The sequence below is a fragment of the Eptesicus fuscus genome, chromosome 16, assembly GCF_027574615.1.
Source record: "Eptesicus fuscus isolate TK198812 chromosome 16, DD_ASM_mEF_20220401, whole genome shotgun sequence".
NCBI lineage: Eukaryota > Metazoa > Chordata > Mammalia > Chiroptera > Vespertilionidae > Eptesicus > Eptesicus fuscus.
This window is the reverse complement of record NC_072488.1, coordinates 52,576,684-52,604,385: the sequence shown is the minus strand read 5'-3', so window position 1 is coordinate 52,604,385 and position 27,702 is coordinate 52,576,684. Positions and strand designations below refer to the sequence as shown.

General features: G+C 38.6%; 1 long non-coding RNA gene and 1 other non-coding gene across 2 annotated transcripts; both read left to right on the top strand.

The window, feature by feature from the left end:
• Positions 1 to 489: 489 nt before the first annotated feature.
• Positions 490 to 692, top strand: LOC129151962 (small nucleolar RNA SNORA74). Its single transcript, XR_008558669.1, has one exon. It is a non-coding gene; the product is annotated as a small nucleolar RNA SNORA74 (small nucleolar RNA).
• A 6,313-nt stretch (positions 693 to 7,005) lies between these two features.
• On the top strand, positions 7,006 to 8,676 carry LOC114227855 (uncharacterized). Its single transcript, XR_008558586.1, has 3 exons — positions 7,006 to 7,448; positions 7,875 to 8,004; positions 8,394 to 8,676. It is a non-coding gene; the product is annotated as an uncharacterized LOC114227855 (long non-coding RNA).
• The last annotated feature ends 19,026 nt before the right edge of the window (positions 8,677 to 27,702 follow it).

The window sequence follows — 27,702 nt, the reverse complement described above, 5'->3', positions numbered from 1 at the left end:
GGTTGATTAAGTTATGAGGGTGGAGCCCTCATGAATAGGATTAATACCCTTTTAAAAGAGACCCCATGCTAGACTTATCAGGGGATCACTTTATATCTATGATAATAAAACTGTACTATGCTAATTAGACCGGACATCCTTCTGGATGACCTTCTGGGCAAAGATGAAACTACAGGGGAAGCCCGGTTCCTGGGTGCCTGCCAGTAGCCGGAGGGAAACCTGAGTCCCGGGTGACAGAGGGAAGCCAGTGCCAGCATCTGGGGGAAAGAAGGTCTACTCTTGCATGAGTTTCATGCATTGGGCCTCTAGTATTATATAAATGTCTAACCACTATTTTGTACACTTGAAACTAATATTAAATCTCAATTCTAATTGAAAAAACTTTTAAATTATGAAAAAAAAATTAATAAAAATAAAAATGCAAATCAGAGTGATCTTTAAAAAATATAAATCAGATCATTTCACTCTGTGCCTAAAAGCCTTAAGTGCTCCAGCAGTGGTCAGCTCTACAGACCAAATCATGCCTGTGATGGTGTTACCCTGCTGGGAGAGGAATGTCCTATCTTTTTCCTCTAGTTGCCCCCTTCACTGCTCAGATGGCATGTTGCACTGGTGCAAGGCTGAACTGTGCTTCCTTGAGAGTGAACTAAACATTAATTTGTCTGTTTAGTTGTAGTGTGGGAGCATACAAACACACCAAAAAAAAAAAAAATTAAGCCTTAATGGTTCTAATAGCATTTCAACCCACCCAAGGGCCCTTTTCTGCCCTTTCCTGCACCCCAGCCAGCCTGGCTTACCCAGCCTTGAAGAAAGAATGCAAGATGGTTCTGCACAGGCTGCCAGTGACCATGCATCTGGTCAGACATATGAAGAGAACTGCAGTTATCTTAGGATGGAAATGGAGGGTCACATCTGTGAGGATCAGGTACACCAGATGGCTAAACTTTTTGTGACACAGCGATGGGAACAGAGTTGAAGGACACCATCACCATCTCACTCCCCCTCTGCAGCCCAGGGGACCATGAATCACCCACAAGAAGCAGCTTCATGGCCTTGGACAACCCATAGACCCTTTGCAAAGCACTTGGGCTCACATGGCTGATCTCAGACTTAAGCAACCCAGAAATCTTAAATCCTAGGAAGTAGCCTGTTTTGACATTTTACTTCTATTCCTACAAAGAAAGCCAGTTCTGGGTCTTTTGTAGCCTTCTCAAAGGTGTGTGAGGACCCAGTAGATCAAAGCTAGACCTGGTATACCATGGAACATTTGCTGAGTGGCCTCAAACCCAGCACAGATAACAAGTTTGAACTTGCATCAATCTGGTGAACACTACTCACTCTACCTGGGAACTTACTGAGAAGTCACCTCATGTTACTTGAATACCTCCAGGAGCTTTTTCAGTGACTGAGCTTAACAAGCACATGGCAGATGGAGGCAGGCAGAGGCAGATCTCAGGGGTGTCTTGGGACTTTTGTTGACCTTCCCCAAGTCCCAGTGCAGGTAAAAGTCAGCTTTTGGGCACTGCTTGGACCTTCCTGAACTCACTCTGACCCAGAAGAGGCAGCCACAAACTGTGAATTGCTTTGAAGCTCCAAATAGAATGTCCAGGGCCAGTCACAGGAAGCATCTGAAATTGGCCAGCACCAGAGTCCCTTCCAGGACAAACACACAGTGGCCAACTTTAGATTACATCAGAGCATGATCCAATTAGCTTAATATGCAGCATGTCCAAAGAGAAACCTTAGCAGGCACCAGAACACGATGAGACAAATTCTGCTCCACGTGGTCAGCACCTGAACAGCAGCTCATACAATGTGAGGTCAGGGTTGATCCTCACAGCCAGCCAGCCTGAAGGTCAACCATGAAGAGACCAATAGCAATGTAGACTCAACGACAACAGGACGGCCCACATAACACACACAAGGGAGATTCTTGTAACACTCAGCTCTGGAAAAAAAGAATTCTGTGCCATTATGTCCCACAGGACACCTACTACATAAAGCCACACAAACAAGATTGGGCATCTAATAGTCTAATACATAGAAACAAACACACAGAGACAGCCAAATGGGTAGTCAAGGAAATATGCCCCCCATTAAAGTACAGGAGACACCTTTAAAAACAAAAATCTAAGTGAAGTAGAGGCAAGCAACAACATATACAGCATTAAAAAAGAAAATGGTTATAAGGATTCTAAAGGAACTTAAGGGAAGAATGGATGAAATCAGTGAGAACTTCAATAAAGAGATGGTAAGCATGTAAAAGAACATATAAGCCATTAAAAAAGAAACAAAGGATATAATGTCTGAAATGAAGAATACACTAGAAGAAATAGGCAACTGGATGAAGCAGGAGATCAAATCAGTGATTTGGAAGACAGGTGAGCAGAAGATAATCAGAGCATCAAAAGAAAAAAAAATAAACATGAGGACTGTTTAAGGGATCTTTGGAACAATATGAATCCTAAGAACAAGAATTGCATCAAAGAAGTACAGGAAAGAGAAAATAAAGAGCAAGGGATGGAGAACCTATGAAAATAAATAATGACAGAAACTTCCCTAACCTGGTGAAGGAAAAAGACAAGTCCAAGAAGCACAGAGAGTCCCAAACAAGATGAACTCAAAAGGCTCACAAGGAAACACATCATAATTAAAATGGCAAATATTAAAAAAAAAAAGAGAAAACCTTAAAAGCAGAAAGAGAATCTTTCTCAGAAAGAGAAAGGTACTTAGTTACCTACAAGGGAGCTCCCTTAAGACTGTCAGCTAATATCTCAACAGAAATATTTCAGGCTAGAAGGGATTTGCATGAAATATTCCAAGTGATATAAAGCAAGGAACTACAACAAAGACTACTCTACTAGCAAGGCTATCATTTAAAATTGACAGAGAAATAAAGAGCTTCCCAGACAACCAAAAGCTAAAGAAGCTTATTATCACCAAACCAGTATTTTAAGAACTGTTAAAGGATCAAGAAGAAGGGGAAAAAAATAGGAACATAGTTAAAAGAATAGAATGGCAAAATCTACATACCTATCAATAATCATTTTAAATTTAAATGTCTCCAATGTTCCAATTAAAAAACATGGTAGCTGAATGGGTAGGAAAACAAGACCTGCCTCAGAATGGAATATACAGACTAAAAGAAAAGGAGAGGAAAAATATATTTCATGTAAATGAGAATGAAAAAAAAAGAAAAAGCTGGGGTAGCAATACCTATATTTGACAAAACAGACTTAAAACAAAGACTATCTTAAGAGACAAAGAAGGACCCTACATAACGATAAAGGGAGCAATCCAGCAAGAGGATATAACCCCTGTAAACATTCATGTACTCAACATAGGACCACTTAAATATATAAAGAAAATTTTGATGGATGTAAAGGGAGAGATTGGCAGCAATACAGCCATAGCAGGAGATCCTAATACCCCATTGACATCAATGGATATATATGCCAGACAGAAAATCTAAAATGAAATAGTGATCTTAAATGACCTATTAGATCAGGTAGATTTAATTGGTATCTGCAGAGCATTTTACTGCAAAGCAGAAGAAATACATTCTTTTCAAATGCACATGGAATATTTTCTAGGATAGACCACATGTTAGGACACAAAACAAGTCTGGATAAATTTAAGAAGATTGAAAACATATCAAGAATGTTCTATAACCACAATGACTTAAAACTAGAAATCAATGAGAAGAAAAAAACTGGTATACAGGTGATATATTATAGAATTGTATACACCTAAAACCTGTCACCCTAATAAATTCAACCAAGAAGGAAAGAAAAACAATGAGAAGCAAAACAAACAAACAGAAAACCTTTCTGGAGTTGGATAGTGGTGATAGTTCCACAACATCAATATATTTAATACAACTGAATTGTAAACTTAAATGTGGTTAAAATTGTAAATCTTAAGTTATATACATTTTCCATAATAAAAGTTATTATTTATAAGATAAAAAACAAAAGAAGAAAAAAAGAAAATGTAAATCACACAAAGAAATAGAGACTAAATAACATGTAACTGATGAATGGATTAACAATGAGATAAAAAAAGAATCAAAAGATAACTTCAAACAGATGAAAATGGGAGCATAAAAACCCAAGATCTATTGGACACTGCAAAAGTAGTTCTAAGAAGAAAATTTCAAAACATTACAGGTCTACCTCAAAAACAAGAAAAATCTCAAATAAATAATCTAACTTTACACTTAGAGGAACTAGAAAAGAGAAAAACAAACACCACAAAATGAAAACAAAGGAAATAATGAAGATCAGATCAGAAATAAATAATATAGAGTCTAAAATAATACAAAAGATCAATGAAGCTAGAGTTGTTCAGTGGTTAGAATGTCCACACACCAAAGGGTTATGGGTTCCATTCCTGGTCAATGGCATGTACTTGACTTGCAGGTTCAATTCCTGGCTCTACTTGGGCATGTGCAGGAGGGAACCAATTGAAGAGTGTCTCTCACAGGAGGGAAGAAATCAATTAATCTCTCTCTATATACTTCTCTTCCTCCTCCTTTCTCTCCCTCCCTTCCATTCTCTCTAAAAAATTCAATGGAAAAAGATATCCGCCAGTGATGATTAACAGCAACAACAACAAAAAAAAAAAACAAAAATACATGATAGACAAACTTTTATCCAGACTCATCAAGAAAAAAAAGTGAGGACCCCTGTTAATAAAATTAGAAATCAAAGAGGAGAAATAACAATTGACTCGACAGAAATACAATGTTTGTAAGAAAACCTTATAAGCAACTATATGCCAACACATTGGACAATCTGAACAAAATGGATGAATTCCTAGAAATATACAATCTTTCAAAACTCAATCAGGAAAAAGAAGATCTGAACAGACCTATTACAACTCATGAAATCGAAGCAGTATTACAAAAATCCCCAACAAACAAAAGTGCTGGACCAGATGGCATTGCAGGTGAATTTTACCAAACTTTCAAAAAAACTAATACCTCTTCTCAAATTATTCCAAAAAATTCAGGACTAGGGAAGACTCCCAAACTCATGTGTAAGGTCAGCATTATTGTCATTCCAAAACAGATAAAGACACTAAAAAAAAAAAAGAAAAGAAAAGTTCATGCCAATATCTCTGATGAACATAGATGCTAAAGTGCTCAAAATTATTAGCAAACTGAATCCAGCTATACATTGGAAAGGCCATACACTATCATCAAGTGGGCTTTATTTCAGAAATGCAAGATTGGTACAATATCCACAAATCAATAAACATTATGCACTATATAAACAAAATGAAGGATAAAAACCACCTGTACATATCAACAGATGCAGAAAAAGCATTTGATAAAATCCAGCACCCATTTATGATAAAAGTCCTCAGCAAAGTAGGAATGGAGTGAATATACGTAAACATAACGAAAGCCATATATAACAAACCCACAGCCAACATCATTCTCAACCAGAAAAACTAAAAGCCTTTCTCTTCTGATCAGAAACAATATAGGGATGTCTGTTTTCACCACTCTTATTCAACATAGTACTGGAAGTACTGGAAGTCCTATCCACAGCAATCAGGCAAGAAGAAGAAATAAAAAACAAACACATCAGGAAGAAGGAAGAAAAACTCATTATTTGCAGATGACATTATACTGTATATAAAGAACCCTAAAGATTCCACACACACACACACACACACAACACACACACACACACACACAAAAATAACTATTAGAATTGATAAATGAATTCAGTAAAGTAGTAGGATGCAAGGTAAATATTGAGAAAGCAGTTGCATTTCTATACACCAATAATAAACTATCAGAAAGGGAAACTAAGAGGGCAATCCCAGTTAAAATTGCATCAAAAACAAAACAAAACAAAAAAAACAAAACAAAACAAAACACCTAAGGCCCTGACTGTGAGGCTCAATTGACTGGAGCATCATCCTGTATGCCAAATGGTCACAGGATCAATTTCTGGTCAAGGCGCATACTCTCTCTCTTTCTCCCCTCTCTCAAATGAACAAAAGCATATCCTCAAGTGAGGATTTTAAAAAAAGAAGAGAGACAGCATGTCTCCTATAAAAATAAAGCAAAGCACCTAGGAATAACTGTAAGCCAGGACTCAAAAGACCCGTACTCAGAAAATTATAAGACACTGAATAAATAAAGTGATGAAGATACAAATAAGCTGATGCACATATAGTGTTCATGGATAGAAAATTAATATCATTAAAATGTTCATCCTACCTAAAGGAATCTACAGTCTCAATGCAATTCCTATCAAGATTCCAATGGCATACTTCACAGAACTATAACAAATATTCCAAAAATTTATATGGAACCACAAAACACCCTGAATAGCCACAGCAATCTGGGAAAAAAAATAGTTGGAGGAATCACACTACCTGATATCAAATTAACTACAGGCCATAATAATCAAAACAGCCTGGTACTGGCATAAAAATAGACATATAGATCAATGGAACAGAATAAAGAGCCCTAAAATAAACCCATGCTTTTTGGTTAATATTTGACAAAGGACACAAGCACATACAATGGAGTAAAGCTAGTCTATTTAATAAGTGATGGGGAAATTCAACAGATATATGCCAAAAAAAAAAAATTAGACCACCTTCTAACACCACACAAAAGAATAAACTAAAAATAGATTAAAGACTTAAATGTAAGATTTGAAACCATAAAAATATTTGAAGAAAACCTAAGTAGTAAGATCTTGGACATTTCTTATAGCAATATTTTTTATTCTGATATATATCTTCAGGCAAAGGAAACAACAAAACATAATAAACAAATGTGAATACATCAAAAAAAATTTTTTTACATAGCAAAGAAAACCATCAACAAAATGAAAAGACAACCCACTGAATGAGAAAATATGTTTGCTAATGATATATCTGATAAGAGGTTAATATCCAAAATTTATAAAGAACTGACAAAACAAACAATCCAATTTAAAAATGAGCAAAGTACGTGAGTAGATACTTCTTTAAGAGGGACATACAAATGGCCCATAGACATATAAAAAGATGCTCAACATCACTAATCATTACAGAAATGGAAATTAAAACTACAATAAGGTATCACCTTATACCTGTCAGAATGGCTATCATCAATAAATCAACAAGTGTTGGTGGGAAGTGGAGAAAAGGGAACACTTGTGCACTGTTGGTGGGAATGCAGATTGGTGTAGCCACTGTGGAAAGCAGTATGGAGTTACTTCAAAAAATTAAAAATGAAACCGCCTTATGACCCTTCAATTCCACTTCTGAGAATATACCTGAAGAAACCTGAAACACTGATTCAAAAGGATATATGCCCATCAGTAGATGAGTGGATAAAAAAGCTGTGGCACATTAACACAATGGAATACTACTGAGCCTTAAGAAGGAAGGAAATGAAGGAAATCTTACCCTTTGCAACAGCATGGATGGACCTGGTGAGTATTATGCTCAGTGAAGTGAAATAAGCCAGTTAGAGAAACACAAGTACCTTATGATTTCACTTATATGTGGAATCTAATGCAAAAAAAATAAAATAACAAAAAAATAGAAACAAGCTCATAGATACAGAGAACAGACTGACAGCTGTCAGAGGAGAAGGGGGTTGGGAACTGGGTGAAAAAGGTTAAGGGATTATGCTAAGAAAAAAAACCTCATAGACACAGACAGCAGTATGGTGATTACCACAGGGAAAGGTGTTGGTAGAAGAGGGTATAGAAAAGATAATGGTGATGGAAGGAGACCTGACTGGAGGCAGTGAACACACAATACATACACAGATGATGTATTATAGAATTGTGGACCTGGAAGCTCTAAAATTTTATTAACCAATCTCACCCCAATAAATTCAATTTTAAATAAAGGAAGGACATTGTGACACATGCTGCAACCTGAAGACATGATGCTCAGTGAAACAAGCCAGTCACAGAAAGACAAATACTGTGTGATCCCGCTCACATGAGGTCTCTGGAGCTGTCAGCCATAGAGACGGAGGTAAGATGGAGGGTCCCAGGGGTGGGGGAGGAGGTAGGGTGCTGTTTAGTGGGGACAGAGTTTCAGTTGGAGAAGATGGGAGCAGTGATGGAGATGATGGTGTTGACACAACACTGTGAGTTCAACCCCACTGAATTATGCATCAAAAATAGTTACAATGGTAAATTTCCTTGTGTATATTTTACTGTGATAAAAATATTCAAAAAACAAACAGCAACAACAAAAAAATAGGGCAGGTCTTACAAACAGAACGGAGGTGGGACGTGCTCAGGCTACCTGATCTCCTGCTCCCACGAGGCCTCTGGGCACACAGCGATGAGAAAGGCCTGGGGTCCGAGGTCCCTTGAGCAACCTTGGACAAGCCTCCTTCCCTCCTGCTTACCTTACAGGCCTCTTAAGAGAACGAAAGGATGCCATGTTGGGGGAGTCGCCACTGTGTGCGCAGGCGCAGAGAGGTGTCCACACAGGCCAAGTGCTGCTTTCTCACACCTTTGAGGACAGCCGAGCAGCCCTGCCTGATGCACAGCCACCCGTAGCTGATGGATGGAACCCGCATGGCGACCCCACCCACCAGCAGTGCCACTGAGACCCTGCGCAGGGGCCAGCTGAGAAGTGCCAGACAGGACTTAAATGGTGACCCGTTTTTAATGTTCACATTAATAAATGTTTTAATCTGGAAAATATTGATTCCATGTAGTAATTGTGCTATTATTACTTTCCAAAGTGATAACTCCTAGGACTGTGCTGGTGATGCTGCTACTTGGGAACACACATTAGAATCAATGGAATCATTGTTCAAGGCTGTCAGGGTGTTTTTGTTAAACATAGGTTAAATTTGTTTGTTTTAAATATGATTTTTAATTGATTTTAGAAAGATGAAGGGAGCGGGAGAGAGAGAGAGAAACATTGATGTGCAGCTTCCTGGTGAATGGGTTAACCCATTACCTCAGTCAGATTTATTCTCATATCTTCACAGCATAGTACTGTCAACTATAAGATATCAGCTATTGTGCTGAGACACAATTCAATTCTGATCCTAACCACTTGAAATGGTGCTAGAATTCCTAAGTTGATGGACATGGTCCTACAAGACTGCCACCTCCAGAAGCCAGCCACATGTGGGTCCCCTGCTCCCTGCCCTTCTGATCAAGTGACTATAAAACCAGGGTTCCCATGATACCCCTCAGGTATGATGATTTACCAGAATGATTCACAGAACTCTATTCCCACAAAACGAGTGTTCCACTATACACCCGTTTTAAAAACTTTTATTCATATTTTACCCAAAGTATTTCTCTTCTTTTAATGATTGTTTCCTTAACCTTAGACAAAATTTCATCATTCAGTGCTACCCTTGAACCTAGTTTGCAGGTCTTCTATTAGGCATTTTATTGTAATTTTAGGTTAGTTGCATGTGTCCCTTAATAGATTATTGCCTTCTTAAAAGCAAGGCTTATAATATTTTTGCTCTTTATCCTCTGCAGTGTGTCTTTCATGCACAGAACATATACACTGTGTCCTTCATACATAGAATACATGTACTCCCACATATGTATGTGCATGTATGTATGCATGCATGCATGTAACTATTATATGAATATGTTTATATGCATGTATGTGCATGTATAATGTAGGTGATTTTTGTCATGAGCAAAGGAGCAGACCCAGAAGGAGTCACTCACACATTTGTATGTTTCCACAATCCCAGGTTTATTAGGGCAGACCTCCCCAATTAGCCAAGAGTGACATGCAGGTTGCACACAGAGAACAGGAACTTATGTGATAGAAGTGAGCAGAGAGAGCATCCAGTGCAAAGTTGTGGTCACTGGAGGCCATCTGTAGCCTGAGTGAAGTGTAGGTGTCAAGCCAGGCAGCTCCAGTGGTGGCATGCCTCCTGTGGGGTGGAAATCTGGTAGGGCTCTGAATCTGACAGATACAGGCAAGCTCAAGCCTCAAGCACATTGGATGGTCAGAGCTCTGAGTGAAAAAGTTTAAGGGATTAAGCAAATGCACTGGGCCTCTAGTATACATACATAGAGGCCCAGTTCCATGAAAATTCATGCACTGAAGTGGGGGGGTCCCTCAGCCTGGCCTGCCCCCTCTCACAGTCTGGGCGCCCTCAGGGTGGAAGGTGACCTGGTGATCAGGGGAAGAGGTGATCAGCATCACACCTCTGCTGCTGCTACTGCTGGCAGCACAAGCCTCGGCCAGCCCTGGTTACCTGAGCCTTGGGAAGCCCTGAGTGGTTGGGCAGCCTCCATCCAAGGCTTGCCTGTGCCTCGGGCCGGCCCTAGGTGGCTGGGGGGCCAAGGGGACTGGCGGACTCCAGAGGCAGGTGCGTGGAGCGGCTGGGCCTGCCTGGGCCCACCCTGTGGCAGTCAATTAGCATATTCCCTCCTTATTGGCTGTGGGCACAACCATCTTTGAGGGTGGGGCAGTCAATTATCATATTTCCTCTTTATTGGCTGTGGGCACCGCCATCATTGTGATGGCATGAGGGTCAATTAGCATATTCCCTCTTTATTAGATAGGATATATATATATATATATATATATATATATATATATATGAGAGGGAGGGGGAGACACACACACACACAGAGAGACAGAGAGAGAGAGAGAGAGAGAGAGAGAGAGAGAGAGAGAGAGAGAGAGAGTTGTTATTCTACTTATTTATGCATTCATTGGTAAATTCTTGTATGTGGCCTGACCAGAGATCAAACCCACAACCTTGACATATCAGGATGGCATGCTAACCAACTGAGCTAACTGGCCAGGGCTGGACAGTCTGAATTCTTAAAGCCTACACAGGGTGGTGGTCCCACTCATATGGGTGTCTAGATGGAGTCCTTATTTAAGTGTCCAGACTTGTGGTTTTGCATATCCAGGCACCTCCTAAAAGTGGTTTTGCATATCCATTACACCTCATTACCTCAGTCTTGACATAGTACTTGACATAACTGTCATGGCTGACACTAAGTTTATATTGGACTAGGGGCCCAGTGAACAAATTTGTGAACCTTGAAAGGAACTGTGGGCTGCGAGGCTGCAGTGGGCACAGGGGCAGGTCTCAGTCCATCCTCTGCACCTCTGCCCAGCCCCTCCTGCCATGGCTCCTGGTCCCCTGTCTGCTGGAAGCTCCACTCCTGCCACCATCACTCTCATGCGCTGATGGTGCTGGCCCCACTTGCACCCACTGTCTGTGCAGAACGATTGGGGTCGGGGCCAACAGCGGGTGCAAGCCAGCTGGTGCTGTCAATGGGTGTGAGTGGCAGCTGCTGCCCCGATCACCCCTCAGGAGCAGGGGGAGGTGGAGAAGCTCTCAGGGGTGATCAGGACCAGCAGCCGTCGCTCGTATCCACTGATGTGTCCAAAAAGTGCACTCTTCTTTTGCACATACCATCTTGAAGTAGAGGAGTTTCTAATCAATATGAGTCCAACTATGTCTCCTTTATTGCTTGTTATTTTCCTAATTTCTTTTTCTCATGCTAATGATCACCTATTTAAAATACAGAAGATCAAGGGGATATTTCTCTGCTCAAAAGTCTTGGAAGGCTTGTAACGCCTACTGATTAGAAGCTTAGTCTCCACAACCAGGAAAAACAGTATCTAATAGGTTCCCGATTCCAAAAGAGCCTTCATTGATTTTTTTGTGACACTGGGAGAAAAGAAAATAGTCTGAGGATGATTAAAGTGTAGAAACACCCTCTTATTCCTCCTGAAATGACTACACTTATTTTTCCTTTGGATCCATGTTCTCTTTATTTCAAAACAATGAAGACATAGAAAAAAATGTATTAGGCTCTTAGAATATCAGTTTCTGAATCTAATATAAAGGCTTTATCACTATTGATGGTGATATGCAAAATTGAAAGAAATACACTATGTAGCATTTGGAATAAATTTATGTTGAGCCCTTGTACTGCAGTTTGTTTCATAAAATGCAAGTGGGCTTCACAGGTAATTAATTTTGTTTCCTTGTATATCCTTAAATATCCTAAAGCAGATTTTGGCACCCAAGAAATATGATTACCTGAGTCATTTTCAACAATTAATTAAATGAAGACCTACCAAGGGCATTTATATATAGGTAAAAGTTAAGTAGTTCACTGAAAAAAGGATGAAAATATACATATATATATATATATATATGTATATTTTCATCCTTTTTTCAGTATATATATATACACTAATAAAAGGGCAATATGCTAATTAGACCAGGTTGACTGGACATCTTCCGGTCATCCTGCCTTCCTTCTGGACAAAGCCACGGTGGCAGGGGCTGAGGCAGAGGCAGTTAGAGGCAATCAGGCCGGTGGGGGTGGGGGTCAGTTAGGGGAGATCAGGCAGGCAGACAGAGGGGTTAAGGTCAATCAGGAAGGCAGGCAGGTGAGTGGTTAGGAGCCAGCGGTCCCGGATTGCAAGATGGATGTCCGACTGCAGTCAGACATCCCCTAAGGGTCCCAGATCGGAGAGGGTGCAGGCTGGGCTGAGTGCCGCCCCCCCCCCCCATGCTCAAATTTCATGCACTGGGCCTTTAGTGTGTGTGTGTGTGTGTGTGTGTGTGTATGTGTGTGTGTGTATGTGTGTATGTGTGTGTGTGTGTGTGTGTATAAAATCTTGAGAGAGAGAACAAATGGAAAAAGAGAAAAAGAAACCTCAGTTTTAAAATTGCCTGACCCACAACACAGGTTAAAGAAACTTTAATAAGAGACCATTTGATGGTAGCCTCAATGTGATGTCAGTCACCCATAATCTGATGGCCTTTGATATTAATTAACTTCTGAGAATATGGGTGTTCATATTAAAGTGAGTTTTGAGAAAGTGTCAGTCAAGCATGGGTCATGAATTTCAAGAATGACCACTTTTATTTTTCTAGGTGCTTTGGAGCTGAGTAGGATATTTACATGACAAATCACCTTTGGAAGAGGGAGTACTGGCATCAGAATTACTGTTGGAAAATTACAGAGAATCACTTCTTACCTACTGAGGCTCTTAATGGATACTTGGTTCTCTTGTAGCATGTCACTAATGGGTCTGTGAGGAATGCAACATGGGAATATCTTTCCTTGAAGTAATGAGTGCCAATGTAGGTAAACCGCAATGGAGGCCTCTATAATTAGCAAGTTTGATAATGTATCTCTCAGAATATTTTTTCTTAAATTAACACATCAAGAGATTTCAAGTTTTGATAAGATTCTACCAAAAACAAAAAATCTCAACTATATGAATATATTGTGGAAGACACAGGTGATAATGCCTACAGTACTGAAGTGGATTACTGCATGCAGTTTGGTGTAGCTACCAAATGAAAGTGGCAATGCGAGGAGAAGAATGCATTAGACAAAGTCAGATATCCTAAATCTACTAGCATTCCATAAAATATTTTTTAAGAAATAGACTGGGTATGTTTTCATCCACAATTCTGAAATCTCTAGCACTACAGTATGTACCAAATATTATAAATTCATATAGAAGCATTAAAATTAATGTATATAACCAAGTGCTATCTAACTAACTTTTTAAAATTTAGTCTCATTTCAGAAGATCAATATCAATTATAGATTATTTTTAATTAATATAATTAAATTGGGAGGTAGGAGTATCATGAAGGGTATGGTGACAAAAAAAGATTTGATTTTGGGTGGTAAACACACAATAAAATATACAGATGTATCATAAAATTATACACTTGAAACCAATATAATTTTATTAATCAAAGTCACCTCAATAAATTTAATTAAAATTATAAAACAAACAAAAACATTTGGTTTACAGAAAATTTAAAAATGATTATAAAGATACTATATACATGCTTTCACTCTGACACAGTTTATTATTAACTAACATCTTTTTTAAAAATATATTTTTATTGATTTCAGATAGGAAGGGAGAGAGAGAGAGAAACATCAATGATGAGAGGGAATCATTGATTGGCTGCCACCCGAGCATGTGCCCTACTGGGGATCAAGCCTGCCACCAGAGCATGTGCCCTTGACTGGAATCAAACCTGGGACCCTTCAGTCCACAGGCTGACACTCTATTCACTGAGCCAAACCAGCTAGGGCTTAACTAACATCTTGAATTAGCATGGTGGATTTGTTACAATTGCCCTATATTGATATGTATCATTAACTAAAGTTTATACTAGTACAATAGAGTTCACCCGGTGTTGTAGTTTTGACAAATACATAACACCACCATTACAGTATCATGCAGAATAGTTTACTACCCTGAAAATGCCTTGTGCTCTACCTAGTCATCATCCCCACCCACTCCCAGCAAAACCTCCAGATGTCACTAAATATTTTATTTTTTATAATTCTGTCTTTTCTAGGATGTAAAAATAAATGGAGTCATATAATACATAGCTTCTTCATACTGGCTTCTTTCATTTAACAACATATACTTAAATTTCCTTCATGTCTTTTTATGACTTGATAGATCATTTATATTTATTGCTGAATAAATATTTTATTGTAGGGATGTACCACAGTGTTTTTTTAAAATCCATTCACCTATTGAAATGCATCTTGTTTTCTTTAAGTTTTGGGAGTAATATAAAAAGTTGCTACAAACATTTGTGAGCTGGCTTTTATGTGATCATTTTCAACTAACTTGTTAAATACCTGGAAGACAACTGTTGAATCCTATGCTGAGACTGTGTTTAGCTTTCTAACAGACTGCTAAACTGTCTTTCAAAGTGGCTATATCTTTCTAATTTTCACCAGCAGTAAATAAGAATACCTGCTACTCCACACATTCTTTTTAAATTTAGTCTCATTTCAGAAAATCAATATCAATGCACCAAGTCTCATGAGAGGTTTGAATTTTAGCCATTCTAATAGGTATATAGTAGTATCTCATTGTTATTTTAATTTGCAATTTCTAATGCAATTTCTAATGTTATTTTAATTTACAATTTCTTATGTTTATTTGCCATTTTAATATCTTCTTTGATGAAGACATTTTAGTCCACTTTAATTTGGATTATTTTTTTATTATTGAGTTTTAAAAGTTCTATGTTTTATAGTACTGGAGCAAGAGATTTTCTTTTTAATGTTCAACTTTTCAAGTTTTTCATGAATTATGCTTTCTATGTTGTATTAAAATACTTACCATCAAACCAATGATCACCTACATTTCCTCCTATACTATCTTTTAGAAGTTTTATAATTTTGCATATTACATTTAGAGCTAAGATCCATCTTGTATTAATTTTTACTGGGTCAAATGGCAGTTCCATTTTAGTTTTTTGAGGAAACTCCATACTGTTCTCCACAGTGGCTGCACCAGTCTGCATTCCCACCAGCAGTGCATGAGGGTTCCTTTTTCTCCACATCCTCATCAGCCCTTGTCCTTGTTGATTTGTTGATGATTGCCATTCTGACAGGTGTGAGATGGTACCGCATTGTCATTTTGATTTGCATCTCTTGGATAATTAGTGACTTTGAGCATGTTTTCATATGTCTCTTGTCCTTCCTTTTGTCTTCTTTCGAAAAGATTCTATTTAGTTTAGTTGCCCATTTTTTTATTGGATCATTTATCTTCCTTTTATGAAGTTGTATAAGTTCCCTGTAGATGATGGAGATTACCAATACTGCTCCGAGGGCAATGGAAACTAAGGAGAAAATAAACAAATGGGACTACATCAAAATAAAAAGCTTTTGCACAGCAAAAAACACCATCAACAAAACAACAAGAAAGCCCACTGTATGGGAGAACATATTTGCATATGTTATCATTTTGTATTAATTTTAACAATTAACATTTGTGTCTAAATTTACTTTTTTACATGTAATATTCAATTGTTATGCCATCATTTGTTGAAAGACTATTTTTTCTCCATTGAATTAACTTTGCTCCTCTGTTAAAAACCAGTTAACTGTATTTGTATGAGTGTACTTTTGGCACTATTTTTGGTTCCATTCACCTAACAACCAGAGAGAGAAATATCAATTTTATTTGTCTTTTTAAAGAAACAGATCTTGTTCACATTTTTTCTATTGTAATTTTTATTTATTTTTGCTCTTTATTACTTCCTTTATTTTACTTGCTTTTTTTATTTTTTTAAATCTTTACCAGAGGATATTTTTCCATTGATTTTTAGAGAGAGTGGAAGAAAGGGGGAGAGACAGAGAGAGAAACATTGATGTGAGAGACATGCCCCAACCAGGGCCTTGGATGGAGCCTGCAACTTAGGTACCAGCCCTTGACCAGAATCAACCTCTAGACCCTTCAGTTCTCAGGCTGGTGCTCTAACCCTTGAGCAAACCAGCCAGGGCTTTACTTGTTATTTAAAAAATGCTCATTTTTCCTAATTTCTTGAGCTGGAGGCTTACATAATTGATCTGAATTCTTACATCTTTTTAAATATTATCTTTAATGCTGAAAAAAAGGAAAAATATGCTTGAAAACTATACTGAAGACAAGAGTAAGTAGTCTTTAAAATATCACTTTTACCTCTACTGTAGCTGTTTTTACTAAATATTTGTTTTTCCCCTTCTTTTGTTGCCTTCCCAGCATCAATTTCCTCGACCTCTGGTATCAGTCTTCTGATTTTACCACAGAGAATCAGTTTGTAAGGATGTCAATGAAGGGATTCCCTAGTGCAGAGGATGAAGCATTTGCTCATTAGTGTAGCCAACCATTCCTTGTTAAGCTGAAACTATATCTCAGACACTGATACAGGCACTGGAGATCCAGTAGTAAACTGAACAGAAAAGATTATTTCCTAATTGCACTTACATTGCAATGTGACATCCTATATAATAAAAGAGTAATATACAAATCGACTGAACGGCGGAATGACTGGTCGCTATGATGTGTACTGACCATGAGGGGACAGATGCTCAAAGCAGGAGCTGTCCCCTGGTGATCAGGGTGCTCCCACAGGGGGAGCGCCACTCAGCCAGAAGCCCTGAGCTGGGCTCACGGCTGGCGAGTGCAGTGGTAGTGGTGGGAGCCATTCCGCCTCCGCAGCAGCGCTAAAGATGTCCAACTGCTGGCTTGGCCATCAGTCAGACATCCTCCAAGGGCTCTCGAACTGCAAGAGACACAGGCCAGGCTGAGGGACACCCCCCCCCCCCCAGCTCCAAGTGCATGAATCATGTAACTAGACCTCCAGGTAGATAAGAGGATTTAAGATTTAACTTAGGAAATTTAGACTGACTCTCCCAGGAACAAGAATATTGAGTAAAACGAGGCAAGGACAGAAAATAGTTGGAACTTAATAGGATTAGGGATTCTTTAGTCCTCTATAGTCAGAGATCCTTGGATATTTTTGTTCTGTGTGATGGCTGAATTGTTCTCCTCTATGCTTGATTTTGTGAGCTACACCATAGCCTCTCTATCAATTTCTTTTTCCTAACATTATCTAGAGTCGGACTTTGTTGTTTGTATGCAAAGTACTCTAATCAGCACAGTGTTAAAATAGTGCTGAGAGCAATCGACTAATGGAATAGGTGAGATGATTTTAAACTTTCCCTTGTTTCAAATGTAAAATTCAGGTCACTTCAATGAGCCAGAGATGTATTTGTTACAGCAAATTTACACACTGTTATTTACCAAGGCCTCTATTCTAACTTCTGAATGTAGCTTATATATCATGGTTAAGATCATCACAGCCTTATATAACATTTAATATTTTGAGTAACTGTCTTACACTAGTTTTTTGTTTTGTTGTTGTTGTTAAGTATATACAAAATGAATCATTTATCTTTATATGCCAGTTTCTGTGTAAAACTATATGCAATAAAGGACTGATGCTCAATAAAGATATATTATAATAAACAGAAAACAATAAGATGCCTTTAATAAACTTTCCCAGCTATATATGTTAAGACTTTTCCCTGTCCTCCATGATTATTCAGTATTAGTGCTCTAGTTTTTGATGCATATTAACATTTTGCATATCCTCCTGCCTCTTACCTAAATCAAAAGAAGCAATGGAGTTATCTTGAGATTTAACTGGGTGTATGTGTGTGGGGTGGGAGGAAGGTGGTTTTTATTTCAATGAGATAAACAAATTGATGTACAAACATTATTTATATGGCCAGCTTATTGCCAGTGACTCCATACTGTTTCAGGACCAGCATTTTTGTTTGTGCCTGAAATTATGCTGGCACCAAAAGGATAACTTTAATTGTCTCAGGGTAATTAGGAAAGAAAAAAATAAATTGAATAAGTAAAACATGACTTTGTGTCAAGTGATGTCCAATTGATTCAAAGCATGCTTTACAAATAAAGTTTCCATCGTCCCTGGAATAGAAAAATGTGAGAAATGGAGTCCTCCAAGGGTCTAGAGAAGTAGAGAAGTGTTGACTCAAAAGAATCTGCACCACAGTAGTCACCAGCATATTTCTATAATGAGTGACAATTTAGTTCAGAAAACCCTCCACTGACACTTCAGATAAATGTTAATTTGAATTTTATTGTATTTTTTCTTTTATTTAATGTATGCCTTGGTTTTAGTTTTATGGTTGTATATAAGCTATAACATCAGAAGTTTACATTTTGCTTTATGTTTATACATATTTAAGTAACATAATCAAAGTAATTTAACTCAACATTGGAAGACTGAAGCTATTTCCCTTTTAATAGGGTCATATATATTAAAATCAAATTGAAGAAACAGTATCTGAGACTATTGTATCATTATTTCCAAAGTCAAATATTTAAACAGCATTAAAAAGCAAGGTCCAAATTATGAAATGCCTATTTCTCCTACCAGAGATTGTACTGTGTTTTATTTAAGTGTGTTATTGTCACCTTTTATTTCTATTTCATCTCTGACCTAATATTCCAAATAAAAATATAACCTTGGTCACATTGATTTAAATTTTTATGACTTATTTGGTATGTTATTATTAATATTTTATATAAAAGTTGCTGCTGTTTTTTATTTTATCTATGAAATATTAACATTTTTACTGCTTTCTAAAGATGAAAAAAACACTTAAAACACTTTCTGCCTTCTGAAGAATACTTTTTTCTGTAGCACTCCTATAGTATTTATTAATTCTTACCACCTTTTGTAGCAAGGGCCCCCTTTGAGAAACAGTTTTGTTAACCAAGCCTACCTTGGCATTTATCAACTTCAGAGCTAATTATGTAACAAAATAAGGAGCATAATGGAAACTATATTTTCCGATGGGACCCAGGAACTTGGAAGCAAATTTATTTCAAGACCACATTAATTTTGAATATATTACAAACCTATGCTCAAAAGGTCTCTTAGCTTAGGAAATACAATTAAAACCTAAATTAAAAATTAATTTAAAACTTTTTAGTTTCTGATGGTAGAAAGCATTGATCACACGCATGAAAGTTAATATGGAATTCATAAGATGATGAGGTTATTAGATATGTTTCAAACAAGTTGAACGCTGCATCTTTCTGAACTTTATACTCACCCAAAGGCAAAAGTAGAAAAGCACATAATAACAAGTGCTGGCATGAAGGAGGCTTGCATTTTAGAGCATCCTGGTACAGTGTACAGATGATGTGCTGTGGAATTGTGCATCTGAAACCTGTATAATAATGTTAACCAGGCTCACCCCAATAAATTCAATAACAAGAAAAAAAATACCAATAAGCAGATTGGCTATACTTAGTGAAATTACATGTGTTAAGTCATGTAAAGTGATCTCACATACATTTCCACATAGATCACCAAGAAAATGTCCATGTGGCATTGGCTGTGGAAGTGGGAAGACATGGCAGCCTATGCTTCCATCCTAAGTGATGTGTTCCACAGGATGCTCTATCTGCACAGATGGAAGGAAGCCAGAATCTAGGAATATTTTCAGATCATAAAGTACATAATATAGTGTGAAAGAAGTGAGGCAATGAAGAAGGAAATATTTAAAAAAAAAACAAAACCTTTAGAATTGGTGACTATGAGAGAAAGGTAGAGAAATCTTACATGTATAGGTTACTAGTATAATAATGTACTGTGAATTGAGGAGTATTTTTAATTTCAGTGTATACAGTTGAGATTAATTTTTTTTAATGTAGGCTACTCTCTGCTTTCTGTGTTTTTTAAATGTACTACATAGAGAAAGCAAGGCATTCAAAAAAGAAAGGAAAATGACAATTCTATAGGTAATGTAAAAGTAAGTTAAAAAAAAAAGAGAGAGAGAGATGAATTTAGGTGTATGACCAACCCCAGAAATATTTTAGCTCCCCCAACAGTTCAATTGTTAATAGAAAATTGTTGTGCAGCCAAGCAAGAAATTACAGAAGGCAGGGAATTGTTTTCTGAGTGCTATTTTAGACTAACCTTTTAAAAATATTTGTTTCTTTGACTTATGGTTGATCCAAATTGATTTTGTTATCACAAATAACAAAGGCCAAGGCTTATGGTTAAACAATAGAAAGATAAGCAGGAAAGAAATTCAAGTAACAAACAAGGGAGTCTTTCCCTTACTGGATAATTAAATTACTTTTTATAAGCTTTAACTTGCATCAAAATAGACAAGGTTTTAGTTTTTGTCCCTTGAGTATGATGTTGGCTGTAGGTTTGTCATATAAGACTTTTATTATGTTGAGGTATGATACCTCTATTCCCACTTTGCTGAGGGTTTTTATCAAGAAAGTGTGTTGGATTTTGTTGAATGCTTTTTCTGCATCAATTGATATGACTATGTAATTTTTTATCTCTCAACTAGAGGCCCGATGCACAAACATTTGTGCAAGAATGGGCCTTCCTTTCCCTGGCTGCCGGCACACCTTCACTCTGGCCAGAGCCACTTTTTCGCTCTGGCCCAGAGCCACCTTTCCACCTTCCCACGCTGCCCAGAGGCCAGGAGAGGCTGGGGCAGTGCAGAACGCCTGCATCATTGCCATGGAACAACGCAAGCATCCCACCCCACCCCTGGCCACTAGGTGCCTGCATATGCAAATTAACCAGCCATCTTTGTTGGGTTAATTTGGATACTCACTCCTGATTGACTGGTGGGTGTCACGAAGGTATGATCAGTTTGCATCTTACTCTTTTATTAGTGTAGATTTGTTTATGTGATGTATTACATTTATTGATTTGCAGCTATTGTACCATCCTTGCATCCTCCAGAATAAATCCTACTTGGTCATGCTGTATGATCTTTCTGATGTATTGCTGGATCTGATTTGCTAGAGTTTTGTTGAGGATTTTGGCATCTATGTTCATGAGGGATACTAGCCTGTAATTCTCTTTGTGTTGTCTTTATCTGGTTTTGGTATTAGGGTAATGCTGGTTTCATAGAATGATCTTGGAAGTGTTCCTTCATCTTGAATTTTTTGGAATAGTCTTAGGAGGATAGGTTTTAGTTCTTCTTTGAATGTTCGGTAAAACTCCCCTGTGAAGCCATCTGGCCCTGGGCTTTTGTTTGTTGGAAGCTTTTTGATGACTGCTTCAATTTCTGCCATAGTTATTGCAGTTTCCTCAAAAAAACTAAAAATAGAACTCCCATTTGACCCAGTGATTCCACTTCTAGGAATATATCCCAAGAAACTAGAAACACCAATCAGAAAGGATATATGCACCCCTATGTTCATAGCAGCACAATTTACAATAGCTAAGATTTGGAAACAGCCTAAGTGCCCATCAACAGATGAGTGGATTAAAAAATGGTGGTACATCTACACAATGTAATACTATGCTACAGTGAAAAAGAAGGAACTCCTACCATTTGCAACAGCATGGATGGACCTGGAGAGCATTAAGCTAAGCGAAATAAGTCAGTCAGAGAGAGATAAATATCACATGATCTCACTCATTTGTGGAATATAATGAACAACATAAACTGATGAACAAAAACAGATTCAGAGACAGAGAAGCTTCGATCAGACTGTCAAACCTCAGAGGGAAGGCAGGGGAGGGTCGGGGGAAGGAAGAGAGATCAACCAAAGGACTTGTATGTGTGCATATAAATCTAACCAATGGACACAGACACTAGGGGGATGGGGGAATTGAGTGGTTGGGTGGGGTGGGGGGGCAATGGGAGGATAAGGACACATATGTAATACCTTAATCAATCAATTAAATAAATAAATAAATAAATAAATAAATAAATAAATAAATAACAAAAATATTAAAACAAATTAAACAAGGTATTGTTCCTTCATAATTTTGTAGTGACTTCATTGTTCTGAAAGGTTCAGAACCTACAATTTCTGTAATTCACTTATCCTATCTAATAAAGAAGGAATATGCTAGTTGACTGCCATGCCCTCAAAGATGGCAGCACCCTGTCCCTTCAGCCCTGCCAGGGCAGCAGGCACATGGCATGGCTGGGTCTGCACCCAGGCAGGTCCGGCCGCTCTGCGCTCCTACCTCTGGAGTCCCCCAGTCCCCTCAGCCCCCCAGCCACCCAGGGCTCGCCTGAGGCACAGGCAAGCCTTGGATGGTGGCTGCCCAGCTGATGTCTGAGGCAAAGGTAAACCTTGGATGGCAGCTGTCCAGCTGCCCACGGCTGGCCTGAGGTGCAGGCAAGCCTCAGATGGTGGTCCCAGCTGCCCAGGGTTGCCCAAGGCTCAGGTAACCAGGGCCAGCCAAGGCTTGTGCTGCCGGCCGTGGCAGCAGCAGGAGTGTGATAGGCGTGTCACCTTCCTCTGATTGCCGAGTAGCTTTCTGCCCCTGAGGGCTCCTGAACTATGAGATGGGGCAGGTTGGGCTGAGGGACCCCCGCCTCCAGTGCATGAATTTTCATGCACCAGGCCTCTAGTAGTATCATATTGTATTATGCTACTAAGCTTAAGACACATTGGAAGGGCGATGTATGAGTACCAGGAAGGTTGAATGACAGTTGAAGATGTGGGGAAAGATGCAGGTAAAACACATTATTCCTTCAGTATCATTATTATTACTATCCTAGAGGCCCAGTGCACAAAATTCATGCATGGGGGGGGCAGTGTCCCTCAGTCTAGCCTGCACCCTCTCCAATCTGGGACCACTCAAGGGATGTCCGACTGCCCCTTTAGGCCCGATCCTACCGGGATCGGGCCTAAAGGGGCAGTCGGACATCCCTCTCACAATCCAGAACTGCTGGCTCCCAACTGCATGCCTGCCTGCCTTCCTGATTGCCCCTAACTGCTTCTGCCTGCCATCCTGATCATCCCCTAACCACTCCCCTGCCAGCCTGATTGATGCCTAACTGTTCCCCTGCCAACCTGTTTGCCCCTAACTGCCCTCCCCTGCAGGCCTGGTCACCCCTAACTGCCCTCCCCTGTAGGCCTGGTCACCCCTAACTGCCCTCCCCTGCAGACCTGGTCACCCCTAACTGCCCTCCCCTGCAGGCCTAACTGCCCTCCCCTGTAGGCCTGGTCACCCCTAACTGCCCTCCCCTGCAGACCTGGTCACCCCTAACTGCCCTCCCCTGTAGGCCTGGTCCCCCCCAACTGCTCTCCCCTGTAGGCCTGGGTCCCCCCCCCGACAACTGCCCTTCCCTGCAGGCCCATTCACCCCCAACTTCCCTCCTCTACCAGCCTGGTCACCCCTAACTGCCCTCCCCTGCTGGCTTGATCGCCCCCAACTGCCCTCCCTTGCATGCCTGGTCCCTCCCAACTGCCCTCCCCTGCTGCCATCTTGTGGCAGCCATCTTGTGTCCACATGGGGGCAACCATCTTGTGTGTTGGAGTGTTGGTCAATTTGCATATTACTCTTTTATTAGATAGGGTATTAGTTAACCTGCACATTCATTAGGAGTGATGAAGAAACAAGTTATGTCTGAACTTCTATCACCAGTTATTGGAAATACCTTGGCCAAGAAGCAAGATAAGGAAGCTGCTGCTTCTACTCAGCTTTAAACCATAGCAAATCTGTTATGATACAAAAGCTGCTGCTGTGAATTTCAGAGCCCCCCTATCAGTTCCCAATCCACTGAGCTGACTCTGTTGTTACCTGCACCTGGCAGATGGCTGCCATGTCACAGATCAGCACCCTCGCTGTACCATGGAGGGAGGGTGTGTGAGTGTATGTTTCCTTCCAAATGGGAAAATAGATTGAACATGGGGACATTTTAAAAATGTGGAGAGAGGTTCATAAAACTGTATGCATCTATAATAATACAAGGGTAATATGCTAATTAGACCAGACATATTCTGGAAGTCATTCCAGATATCCTTTCTGACAAAGCCAGGGCCGGAGGGAAGCCAGCCCAGGTCCCGGGTGCCAGAGGGAAGCTGGTGCTGGAGGGAAGCCGGTGCCTGCAGCTGGGGAAAGAAAGGCCTACTCTTGCACGGATTTTCGTGCATCAGGCCTCTACTATACAAATAATTGACAGTAGCCCTAACCGGTTTGGCTCAGTGGATAGAGAGTCAACCTGCGGACTCAAGGGTCCCAGGTTCAATTCTGGTCAAGGGCATGTACCTTGGTTGCAAGCACATCCCCAGTAGGATGTGAGCAGGAGGTAGCTAATCAATGTTTTTCTCTCATCGATGTTTCTAACTCTATCTCTCTCCCTTCCTCTCTGTAAAAAAATTAATAAAATATATTTAAAAAAATAATAGACAGTACAAAAATTCTAGAGAATGTGGAAAGTTGTCATCTAAAGCACAGATTTTAAAGCAAAGGTGTTGTAGTGAAATTGATGACTTATGTAATTTTTATATTGCACTTTTAATGCCATATTTTTTAATATATTTTTATTGATTTCAGAGAGGAAGGGAGACGGAGAGAGAGATAGAAACATCAATGATGAGAGAGAATCATTGATCAGCTACCTCCTGCATACCCCCCACTGGGGATCCAGCCTACAACCCAGGCTTGTGCCCTTGACCAGAATTGAATCTGGGACCCTTCAGTCTGCAGGACAATGCTCTATCCACTGAGCCAAACCGACTAGGTCTAATGCCATATTTTTGTTGTTGCTGATACATTAGTGATATATTCGAAATATATCACAAGCCTCAAGTCCTTTTTTAAAAATTAAATTTGTAGGGGTGACACTAGTTAATAATATTATATATGTTTCAAGTGTATGATTCTATAATATATCATCTGTATATTGCATCTTGTGCTCACCACTCACAGTCTAGTCTCCCTCCATCACTATATATGACTCCCTATACCTTTTTTATCCTGCCCCTCACCCTTTCCCCTCTTTTAGCCTCGTACTCTTGTCTGTGTCTATGAGTTTGTTTTGTTTGTTCATTTGTTGCTTTCTATTTTACATCCCACATAATGATATAGTTCGTGTCTTTTGCCATCTGCCTTATTTTGTTTAGTATGATACTCTTAAGATCCAAGCATGTTGTTGCAAATAGCATTATGTCATTCTTTCTCTCAGCTGAATAATGTTCCATTGTAGGTATGTACCACATCTTAATCTAATTATCCATGGAAGGACACTTAGGTTGTTTCCATGTCTTGGCTACTATGAATAATGCTACAATGAAGATATGAATAAATGTTTTTAAAATTTTAGGTAGAGACCCAGAAGAGGGATTGCTGAATCATCTGATAGCTCTATTTGTATTTTGTGGAGGATCTTCCATACAGGTTTCCACAGTGGCTGTACCAATTTACATTTCCACCAGCAGTGAATGAGCGTTCTGTTTACTCCACAACTTCTTCAACACTTGTTATTTCTTGTCCGATTGATAATAGCCATTCTAAGAGGTGTGAGGTGATATCTCATTGTGGTTTTGATTTGCATTTCCTTTATAGCTAGTGAAGTTGAGTATCTTTTCATATGTATGTTGTCCATTTGTATGTCTTTTTGGAAAAATTATCTGTTCAGATCATTTGCCCTTTTTTAATAAGATTGCTTATTAATTGTTGTTGAGTTGTATGAATTCTTTATATATTTTGAATACTATCCCTTTATCAGAGGTATTATTTGCAAATAGCCTGTACTATTTGGGTTGGTTGCCTCCCTTTTTCTGTGCAGAAGCTTTTTAGTTTGATTTAGTTCCAGTCATTTACTTCTCCTTTGGGGTCAAGTTCATAAAAGCCTCTCTGAGCCCAATACATAATTTTAGTATCTCTTTACTTTTATGTATTTTATTGTTTCAAGTCTTAATATTTAAATATTTAATCCATTTGAGTTAATTTTTGTATATGGTGTCAAATAGAGTCAAGTTCATTCTTTAAATTCTTTTAAAGTTTAAGCTGATTTTTGAAATCTTATATTGACCAAGCTTTTTGGCTTTGCAAGCACTTCACAATTAAGAACTTAAAAAGAAATGTGGGGGGTCCTTGAAAAAATTAAAAATAAACTGCCTTGTGGCCCAGCAATCCCAATTCTAGGAATATATCTGAAGAAATCTGAAGCAGTAATTCTAAAGAATATATGCACTCCTATGTTCATTGCAGCATTATTTACAGTAGCCAAGATCTGGAAAGAGCCCAAGTGCCCATCAGTAGATGATTGCATAAAAGAGCTGTGGTACATTTGCACAATAGAATTATATGCAGCCATAAAAAGAGGAAATCTTACATTTTTGCATGGATGGACCTGGAGGAACTAAATGGAGAGAGAAACCTGTAAGTAGTAATGACTTCTAAAAGCTGATATGAATACATCAAATCTGGAAGCAGATATTGGAGTAAATGAGGCCAAGGTTATTTACAATTAGAATACCTGAAACAACAAACATGTTTGAAATCCCCACCACATTGAGTGCTACATGAATAAAGAAACCACCTTGGTATTGTGCACTAAATTTCCTATCCTGCCAAACCTGTATTACCAACTCTCTCCAGAAACATCTGTTACTGAAAGGGTTATTTATTTATTTTTTTGTATTGATTTTTTTTTTTTTGTGTGTGAAAATGTATTTTGAAAAATACTAATCTTTTTAACTGTAAAATGAGGTCATTGAAGTTTTTCACCTTAGGAAATGTGTTTGTGGGGTTCAATTTTCAGGTTGTAGGTCCACAGCTAAAGCTACACAATTAATTCAGGAAAAGTGAAGGACCTTAAAACTCCATTATAAAGAGGCTTTGTTGACACAGGTTTCCACCTGAATTCGAAAAAAACAATTCTAAAAAAAAAAAAAAAAAACCCTAAAAAATGTAACCTTTAATCTGAGGCTTTTTATTGCTGAAAATTGATTGCTAGTTCTGAGATGATTATACTGTGTTCTTGTTTAGAAAGCTATTATTTATTCAATCATTGTTTACACTTATTATATTCAAATAAATGTTTTGGCACCTATGACTAAAACAAAAAAAGGATAACAAATATTTATATCACCTTCAGAGGTACTTACACTAAGGGGATATTTACAGCTGTTAGAGAATATAATGAGGTGCCCCTAGACAGAAATTAAATAATTTAGTGACAACTTGTTGGCAGTTTTAGGTAAGGCAGAAAAAGTTTCAATTTAATGAGATTCTTTGGTTTTGGAATAGAGTATAAGGTTAATAGAGGATAGATCCCATTATTTTTGGTTAAAGTGTGTGTGTGTGTGTGTGTGTGTGTGTGTGTGTGTGTGTGTGTGTCAGACAGGAGAGGCAGAGGGAGGAACTGAACAGAAGTCTCAATTTTGGTAAGCATAGTCTTAAAAAATCCATATGCAGTTTGCATAATATTTCAAAAGCCAACTTGAAGAAAGAATTCCAAATCTAACTCTTGTTTCAAAAAGCATTCATAGAGTCTGGGTTAATTTACTATCAGTAATAATTTAGCCAGAGGCATGGTTCTAAGGAAATCCAATAGACAGAGTATGTTTCTCTTATTAACAGGTATCATTAATTGATTTTCCAGGAAG